This window comes from Vanessa cardui, chromosome 7 (assembly GCF_905220365.1).
Source record: "Vanessa cardui chromosome 7, ilVanCard2.1, whole genome shotgun sequence".
NCBI classification, from domain to species: Eukaryota; Metazoa; Arthropoda; class Insecta; order Lepidoptera; family Nymphalidae; genus Vanessa; species Vanessa cardui.
In genome coordinates this window covers 9,389,646-9,400,862 of record NC_061129.1, presented here as the reverse complement: position 1 = coordinate 9,400,862, position 11,217 = coordinate 9,389,646, and positions in this window count along the sequence as shown.

Below are 11,217 nucleotides of genomic sequence, written 5' to 3'. Positions count from 1 at the left end.
TTAAAAAACGAACTGCCACATAAATAATTTTAAATGATTCAATCCCCTCAGTCGATGGATTTTCAAAAATAAGTTATTAAATATTATATTTATTTTAAATCCCCCACAGATGTTGTGTTTTTATGGTCAAATATTTTTAATGTGTTTAGTAGTTTAAATCAAACCATGCAGACATGCAGAACACGCTCTTCCTGTTAGGTTAAAATATTTTCTTAGTATATGTCTAAGTTAGAAGTTTATAGTAAGTTAGAAGCATACATAATAGAGATTATATGCAAGTAAAGGCATGCTTAGAATCTTAGTCGGTAAGTGATTCCTTGTCACAGTTTTATTAAGTAACTGAAATTGGGTAGGACATGCCTTCGTTAAAAAAATATATGAAGTTTTTTCAGTTCATTTATGACGTAATTTTATGGGAATAGTATTACAAAGGCGAAATCTCATCCAACGAAGTCGCGACTATAGGTAGTTACAAATAAAACAGAATGTGTAAAATCATAAAGTAATCAAATCTCCAATGTGACCATGATGCTCACTTTTGCAATAATTCTTTGGTTATTATTATTATGTATGATTAATGAATTTGTCTGTGCCATCGCAGCGAGGGCGTCTCTTATTACTATGTTAATAAGGATCATATTTCAAGAAATATTTTATTCAGAGAGCTGTGTACCACTGCATCAAAATATACGAGCTTCGTTTGTTGTTTCCGAACTTGAAGCGGTCAACAAGGTGGTGCAGAAACCTGTTAAAATATTTACAAGGACAATCGCGATGACTTAAGATACTAATGTTGTATAGTATACCGTATATATGTTTAATACAAATCAGTATAGCCGAAATTATCATTGAATTACTATATCAAATAACCATTATTTATTAGGCTTACATATGTATTAAAATAAATTAGCACATTAAATATATTATTTGCAAGATTAACATTAAATACAATCTGATTTAATGTATTTACGTCTACGGCCGTTGTTCCCAAAGTTGACTGAAATATCGATTTCTTTTGATTCACCTCCTACTTTTCATGAAGAAATGGGGCATAACTATGAGAATGACTTTGTTTGTAATTTGTGTCATCATACCGTTAGTATAAACTTAAATTTTTGTTACTTTTAATCGTAATGAGTTTCATACGTCTAATCTATATTGATATTTATTTTTATATTTATAAGCCGATAATCTCGCTCCATATAAGCATGAGGCACGGGGAAGAAGGATTTTTGTCAAGGACAGACAGGGCCCACTCAATATCCACTTGCAATATTTTTTTGGAGTAAATTTTAAAACGGATCCCTAAAATACAAACTCAAAAGCGGTTTATTATGTGTAGACAATTTTATGAGTGCAGCCGATTGCATGGCGCGGCGGAGAGACGCAGCGACCGGTCGCGGGTGCAGGACCAAACCCGGAACAAACCACTATGTCTCAAGGTTGCACTGTATCTTTAAAGCAGAATGGATTACTGTATCTACCCAGTCGTATCGTATATCGCAACTTTGTATATTCGTAATATTTCTACAATTGTAATCTCGAATATTTTAGTTAGTCTAACTGACGTCTACCATGTTGATATTATTTGACAGGACAATAGATTTGCTATTCTTTCCGATCATGCACATGAGAAAGATATTTATGAGAGTTATGTTTTGAGTGCTGTCAAATTAGATTAGAGAATTTGCACAACAGAATTGGGACCAATATCTAATTATATAACATACTTTTCTAAATAATAGTGTTACGTATGCTTGTAAAAATTAGGACTAGAGAGTACTGTGACGGCATTTCATTCTATTCAAATTAACATACGAATAAGAATCAGTAGCGGCCCACTCGTGTGAAACCGGTAAGTCACTTGACACTGGCAAAATAAATATGGAAGCTTGCCGCGCGATTGTGAGACAAATCTGCCTACACAACGGCAACCGGCACTGCCCAGTCTGTTGACGTTTGGCGGTCGATGCATAAAACTATAACGATTTTACATACAGATATATTTTTTTAAATTGTTGTTGGTAAATTTATTATATATATTTATAATGTGAAAGATATATGGGATATCTAAATGCACATCTGCACAGAGACAGGGAGTACACGCTATTTCATATATGAGTAATGTTTTCCCAACCATGAAATTTCAGATGATGACATCTATGCACAATGAGTCTCTACATTATGTATGGAAGCGCAGTATTATGAAGTCTAATCCTATCAAAGGCTATAAGATGGTTTTATAGACAATCTCTACTTTTATGAACCTAATACACACATTCCTAACACTTACATATGTTTTTATAAAGCCTTACGAATAGTAAATATATTTAATATGAATATGTAATTAATTACATTTCAATGAAATCTTTTAATTTTTAATAATTTTAATTAAATCATCAAAGACCAAGCGCCCGTATCTTTAATTTAATTGCTTGAAATTTATTTATAATGTATATTTGGCTCGAAACTATTTCATAACCACAATAACATGAAGATACATTGCAATCATAAATATAACATATTAGTTTCACAGTGTAATAAATGATAGAAGAAAAATAACAACATCGACTTGGTACGATGACACGACCTTGGACCTTGGAACGATGGTAAGGAGTCCATAAGATAAATAAATTAAATGAAGATTTAATTATCTTATAAGCATATGTACATATGTGCTGCAATTATGTAAAACTAAGATTACTTTTAAAGCAGAATAGGAAATAAGTGGTCCAATAAATATGAAGGACAAATAAAAGTAGTATAATTGGAATAACATGAATAGAATACATGGGCCGGGGTATTTTTAGCTTACCCAGTAACCGCTGTTGAGTGTAGGTCGAATTTCATTTACATTTTTACAGCACTTCATAATGATGTTTTCCTGTCGGATTATAACCACTTAAACGTGGTATTTAGTAAAAGTGTGTAATCTACTAATTCAATCAGTCACATTCTTATAGTCCTATAGGATGACATACATACTTTACTTGCTTCTGAAAAAAAGTGTCAGAAAGTACCATTTTTCTATTGGCACGATCCCGTGATTAAATTTAAAACCACGATATACCTGAGCCGAACAAGAAAACCACTTAACCAACAAACATTAAATGAAAACAAATTCCGATTTTACAAATATATTATACACAATATATTTGTTCAATCGGAATTATACACAATATACAAGTATTTGTACAATTAGAAAAGACGAGATAGATATTATTTCAGTCAGTGTTATATCAAGGACATTGTATTCTACCTGCTTATTCGATTTTTATCAAATCGATTCTTATATTAAATCATTTTATAAATCTTAGTCTTTATTTCGGAAATGTTTGAATTAATTTGAATAAAGCCGCAGGACATTAAAATCTGGGATCGATTTGTTAGTCAAGAACAATTAATAAATATAAAGCTTATATATTCTGACACGGAATTAATATTTTTATTTTGGTATATTAATTATTGAGTTGTTGTTTATAATATGCCGAAATAAAAGCTATTAAAATATGTTAATAAATTATTGTTCCAATTATAATTATATAAAAAAAATGTTTTTTTTTCTTCAATTTTAGTGCATGATTTCGAAGTCATCGCATTCAAAAGCTAATTTATAAATAAATACTTTTTTGTGTTATTAAAAAAATATAAATTGGAAAAGTATAAGTATTACCTCGTTCTGTTTTCTTCAACACCTTTTTTAAAGGATTTTTTCACTTACCGTCTTGGTATCAAGGAAAAGTTATTTAAAAACTTTTTGACTTTTTATTTTGATTCAATTTCGATTCCAAGGTTGAAAATGTAGAATTTAAAAATAAAACAAAAACAAAAACAAAAACAATAACTGCAATACGGTATAAATTTTACATATCAAAATGGTTTCAAAAACTCAATCAAAAAACTGAGTTTTTATCAATATAAATTAATGAATTATGGGAATATACTTAGGAAGTAAAATTTTATATTTCTTGTTATTATAAGTACCTATACTAGCTAACTCAACCTTCAAACAGCAATCCAAAGTATTACAGCTTGGAAATAGAACATATGATGATTATATGGTACCACCGAGGCAAGCTTTCACAAAGCCGTACCACTAATGTAACCCAGAGTATGGCAAACTAAATCGAAGTGCCCTTCGTTTATACATAAACATTTTAAAACCATGTTGCCTTCCGTTTGTAAAGTAATTACTTTTTTTGCTAGCTGATGAGCACGAAAGTCACAAATACAAACATCATAGAATATTCATATTAGTTTTCCTCAAATTTTAAGTAATGAGCGAAAACTAGTAAAAGTAAATACTAAAGTACATACTAATATAATATATCAATACCAATAACTTTGTTTGTACTACATTATCGCATGAACTGTGATGCCACTGCTGAGATGTCTATGGACTAAGATTACTTAACATCAAGTAACCTATTTGTCCGATCACTTTACAGTTATAACAAAAAACAAAATACAACCGAATTATTACATAAACGAAACAGTAACATCACTTTTTTATTTAATACAATCTTCCTAAGTTTTTATTGATAACTATTGATTTAAAAAAAAATCAAATGGAATTCAAATAAAACAATTAGCAATCACACAACGAAATTATAAGAGGTAAATCCCCGGCCTATTTTTACTTTACCGGATATTTTTAGTGATGCGTATGACCAACTATTTACTGTATACATATACTTAAACGGTAATGAAATCGTATGATTTGAATTAGATAATTCATCGTTTTACCTTGTATATGTATTATTAAATTTAACAAGTTTTTTTGTATGCCTATGATTCGTAGAACTGTGTATAATAATTGTCGTTTACATAGCAGTAAGTATGTAATAATGAAACACATTTCGTTTTTGTTTGATTAGAACTATTTCATAGTAGTACGGAATATTTCAAAATGTTCATAATGATGTACTCTACATAGTAAAAAATATACGAATGAAATGTAAGTATTTTATTATTTATTAGGCTATTATATTGTATTCAATTACTCAGAGGCGTAGTAGACATTTTGGGTTCGAATCCCGGACAGGGTCAATGAAATCGATTGGGTATTACTACTATTACTATTATAAGATACTTTCAATAATAGCGACACTGAAAAATTAGATCGTATCACGTTACTTAGTTTTGCAAGTGAGTGTTTTCTTATCAGATTACGGGGTTATAGGAATGGTGAGGAAACACAGGTGTGTTTCATTTTTTGGTCTCTGATATTTTTACTAATCTTCGAGTATGGTTACCGGAGATGTAATTTGGTCAAAAGGACATATTAGGCTTTAATTATTGTAACAAGTCAGCTGGATACCGGAATTTTTATAAAAAAAATAGTATCTTTTTATTAGCCAATGTTTACTATTTTTACATATGTGATATTGGACTAGGTATTATTTTCATGCATAATTAGGTAGCGCGTTGACATGTTCACATAAAATCGTTTGAAAGTAAGCGCACATTAAAGTTACTCGGGCATCGTTAAAAATGTTTCACAATTTGTGTTGGGCGAGAGCGTCAAGATTTTACAAGTCATTGAAGACACAATTTGTAAACGTTGCCAAAGAGAATGGATTGATTACTTTTTAAGTTCTATGATTATTTTGCTTGTAACTAAAATGCCTTAAGGCTTGGACACTAGCATTCTCGAATTTTTTTATTAATGATCGCTGTTAATTTTTAGACATCACATTTATTTTGCATAAAAATATATAAAGGTGCGATATTAAAAGTTGACAACAGACGTTTGCTTTCGAAACTGGCCAGCAATTTAGCATTTTGTTTCGGTTGTTTATTAAAACTTGTTTTTATTCCAGACCAAACTTTGTGTCGTATCATGCGAGTATTTTAGTTAAATATTAATAATAAACAATAAATATTTTTTTTATTATTATTAGTTATTGAATTAATTAGTAATAGCATGCTATGAATAACTAAACAGCCTGGTTTACTTTCAAGTCATCCCTTCAACGAGCTCATAAATACAAATAGGTAGGTAAGAACTGGTCTTACGTGCAATGCCAAGGGCAGGTGCAGTTTCAGTTGAGACAAACAGGCGCTAGGCAATCGGTATAATAGCTGTTTCCATTGGTAATAGGATGTTATTGAAACTCATTGTTATATATGCTCATATATAAATAATTTAAAATAAAAGAAAAACCTCCATACGAATGAATTAGCAATAATCCTTTATAACATTAAGTACATATCAAGCCAACATTAAATAGTTAAAAATTGACTCGATGAATATTATAAATACGAATGTTGTTTGAACAAAAACAATTGAACTGCGATGTATAAATAGTACGAATATAATAATCTGCTATGTTTGGTCAAATGAGTAAATCACATGGAATAGTTATATTGTGGGTTCAAATCAAAGACTCTTGGTTTGCACTATTTTCGTACTGACATCGTGGTCGGTAACAGAAAACGTCGAAGAAGATCTACATGTGTATAAAATTAAGACTTATAATCCCTGTAATAGAAAAGCGTGATTGAATACATTTCTGTCACATGTGTATTCCACCAACCCGCATTGGAACAGCGTGGTAGACCGTACCATAACCGTTTCATTAACAGGAGTTAACAGGTGTTGAATATGTATAATACAATTTGGATCTATCGGTTATATCAAAATTTAGACATACATATTTAATATTATTTGATCTTCTCCTAGCGATTTTATTACAAGGTTTTGATAGTGGAACTGTTACATCAAAGATGTCACTAAAATTAAGAGTTATTTACAAACGTGGCTTACTGTGATTGTTAAATTCAGCCAAATTATTACGCTCAAAACCTATCTAAGTTGTCGTGTTACGTCAGCGAGAGTGAGCATTTTGTAATCGCAAGTAGTGAGGCTGATGTCATAGAGATTGGGAGCCAGTCGATGACCTCTTGACACGGTCGTTATATGCATGCACCTAGGATAGACAGTGACCGACGCGTTAATTCGATACAAGATACGATAAGATGTTGCTTGTAATTACATGTTGAGGTTCAGTCTAGTGCTTTACGACGGAGTAAATTGAAATACACTTACGAACAGTTTTGATGTGTCGTGCCATATGTTTATCTATTTTATATAATACATAACATCATCTACCACCACATAAACTTATCTATTTATAACGATCATGATACTAAAATAAAAAAATATTTTATAAAATAATTTGTAGTAGTAATCACCGATTAAAATATCTTCATTACTATTTACATTATTGATAATTCAGTTAATTTGCATATTAGCTTTAATTTGCTTATTTGAATTAAACATTTACGCGATAAGAATATAAATAGCAAACTGCTAATTCAATGTTTTTGGCGCAACAATGTAAACATTCTTAATTGCTGTGTGAGCGTGTGTGATACTAACATATATGTAGCATTTACCAAAAATAATTGTAGTACATACTGATGTTTTATATACTACAAAGTTAATATTCCTTCTTTTATATCTATTCAGTTTAATCAATAAATGATAAAAATTAAAATAACTTGTTATTTATAAAAAAATAATTATAATAAAAACGTTAACATTTTAAGTTCAAGCATTATGTAGTTATTTGGCAATGGATCGAACAATGCTTACTTTAGAGCTAATGATTGTTTGAGTAAATTATTTGCATAAATTATGAGCAGGTCGGTTTTCACTTAAATTCGACATAGAAAGGCTGTGCTAGCAATTACAAAAATCATTCTAATCTGGAAATGTATGTTGGTTTGTGTAACAAATAAAGACTTTACGCGTAAGCTCTAAATAATTGAACGAGGTATAAACAGTAGCGATTCGTAGGTCTATTATTAGCAAATTTTATAGTGTATTGAGGAAGTTAAAACTCAATATGCAGGTAGTGAATACCCATTTACGTAATGTAATTTTGTTTAACAACGAGAGAAACGTCTGATGATATAATACTCTGCGGTACTCAACGCCTGAGAGTTAGAAGGCGGGAGGCCGATTTTCATATCCTTTAGAGTTCCGTAAGTTGAATACAAGTTTTATAAAAAACTTAATTGATGAACTAAAAAAATTTTAAACAGTAATTATTGATTACTTAATATGTTTGGATGAGCTTTGGAATTTTCTGAATAAAATATTGTTGTATAAAGATTTTTCCGCCATTCCTTTTAATTCCTCCTGCGGAGTTGGCAAGACTCCGGTGATGATGGTCACCGTTATCGGAATCGGGACAGGAAGTCGCCCTCAGTCTATAACTTCAGAGGTTTTCTTTTAGATGCTACAATTTTTTCTGGAACAACAGCGGTATATGATATTATTAACTACAATAAAATGTTAATCTTGTTGTAAGGTACGTACTTTATACAAATAATGAGGTAAGAAAGGCCGAATGGACAGAACGCTTGGATTTTAATTCAAATCTAAGCATCACATAAGTTTTCACGAGTTTATATTATACTTATTTATATATAATTCATATCGTATCTTACTGTCTTTGATATCCCAAGCAAATCTAGGTATATGTGAGTCTTGGATGAAATGCTATGTTTACTTATAAACATAAACAGAAGCATGGAATTTTTTTGCACACCAGTAAGACATTTACTTTTATTAATGGTTGCTTGATCAATATAACATTCTAAAAAATATAACACAAGCTGCAATTTAAATTCAGTTTCATATTAATGAAACAAGTTTTACGCGAATCACAGGTAAAAGGCAAACGATCAAATATTTTCTCTTGAAGCTATTCGTGAGATTAGATGTTGCGTCCAAAAGAAAGTCGAAAAATAATGCATAGACCAGACATTCGAACATTTATATTTATTATTTTATTTTTTTGGGTTTGAAACATTTATCATCATTGTTTGGTAAGTCTGACCGTTAAGAGAATGTTTTCCTGACGCCTGTCAGTCGCTTATGACAAGTGATAGGTAAACAACAAAAATAAACAGTTGACAACCTTGTAACAGCCCAGTATAGATTTAAAAAATATTTTGTTTTCTTATTTAATTTAAATTATATTTAGCACAAAATTATTTATTGTAAGTTGACCTAAATTTTATGTTATTATTATTATTACTCGTTAGTAGGACTATAAATAAGCGAGATTTATTATTTTTTTCTTTTCAATGTTACTTCGTGTACCAAGGACTCATTAGCAACATATTTTCTCGAGGACCCCATGTCTGGTTGTTTTCCTAACTTAGAATGCTAGTCTCTAAATGTATGTACTTAAAATACTTCATTAAATATGAAACAAAATATATTTATGCGGAACACCTTGTTTGTATCATTGTATTTTATAAGGAAGTTTGTTTATATAATTTACGAATGTTTTTGCAGTTTGATATAAGAATTTAATACCAAAGTGTTAATGAATTGTGATGTCATTATTCTAAAGAAAAACTTTATATGCATATATTATGTTACAAAAGGAAAAAAAACACTTTTCAATTGCTAACGGTTTATAAATTTATTTTCATTAAGCCACTATCATTGAATTTCTCCAGTACTGCGTGTCCTGCGTGGTAAGTACAATGCGGGATTCTAATCAATTATTCTGTCATCTAACTGTAGTTATACCCTCAATGTTATGTTTGATTTTTAAATGCGAGCCCATGCGGCCTGTGTTTTCGACGCGAGCGCTGGAGATGTTAATACTTTTTTCAGGGGGCCTATTTGTTCATTTGACTTGATGGAATGCAGGTATATCAAGATGTTTAAACAGCAGCGCCTGGGCAGGCAGGTTTGAGCTAATCACTAACTTGCGCTATTGTAGCCTTTTTATATATGAGTCTTAGGCATCGGTGGAAAAACTCATATACTTTGAAAGTAAACCAATGGGTGTGTGTTAAATGTTTATGTTAAATTTTAGCAGCCTAGAAATACAACACAGTTAAGTAATGTCAGGAGGCATGTCTTAAGAATAAGAATATTTGAGGTTTAAAAGCTAGATGAGATTTAATGATAAACTGTGAAAGCTGATATTTACTGTTTTTTTTATATTTTACTAATGTGATAAATTATATTTCTACACTTGTTAATTATAATATTTATTGCATTGTTTTTGAAAATAAAAGTATATACTTGAGTGCCGTACATTAAAATATGCATTTTGAGGTACAATATCTTAAGTAAATTGCGGCCTTCTAAATAGTCTTTATATTAAGTATAAATAACCTATGTAAGTGTAATGTTTGCTGATAGTAAACAAATAAACATTTAATTTACCTGCAAACTGAGCAGGTAAAAGTGCTCATATAAACATATTCCAGAATAGTATCACGTAATTTTGATGTTGTAACGTCTAAATATCACTTATATTTAGACGTTACAACTTACTTTCATAAAATATCAATATTTTGTGATAAAACAATAACATAAAATCTGTATTTATATATAAAATTTATGTATAAAATATGTAACAAATGTAAACTGCGACTTTTTTTGTAGTTCATTTAGTAGGAACACAATGTGTGTAGAAATATAATAATGTTGATGTATATTTTTTCTATTTTATGACAAATTGATTATTACTTTTTGCACTGAAGAATAAGTACCGTTCAAGCATATTTCTCATGTGATTAAGTGTAACGTTCCATCAACATGATACAGAAAAAGGTATTTCTTTAATTGTCTTTAACAAATTATTATTATTACATTATGACGCATGATCTTTACACAGTGACATATATTAACAATGTTCTTATTACCTATTTAAGCTTTATACGCTTTTCTTTTTAATGAATGACTAAATCATTTCATATTTTTATTTATATTCGTTGACAAGAACATGAAATTAACGCATGTCACTAGCTGATTAGTTGAGATACGATAATATTCTATACTAACAAGAAAAATGAAATGTATAAAGTAATATACACTAACCTTCTATAAAACGCGATGCAATCGTTTAATTAAATTAAACAACCTTCTCTGGGTATCTGGTATCTGGGTACCTGGTTTATGTTTGTTAGCGCACCAATGCCTATGTCGGTGGGGACCAATTACCCTTAGTCGGCCCATTTGCACGTCTGATACCCTATATCATAAAAAACAATTGAGTTAATTTTTTAATAAGTTATCTTCACATATGATAAAATTGGAGTGCCTTTTTGTAATATTAAAATAACCGCTTATTACTAAATGCATATGTATCTAGTAAAAAGCGGTTATTTTGCTATTGCAAACAGACACGGTACATATAAAAAAGCATATATATTTTTTCGTTTTTTTTGTTCTGG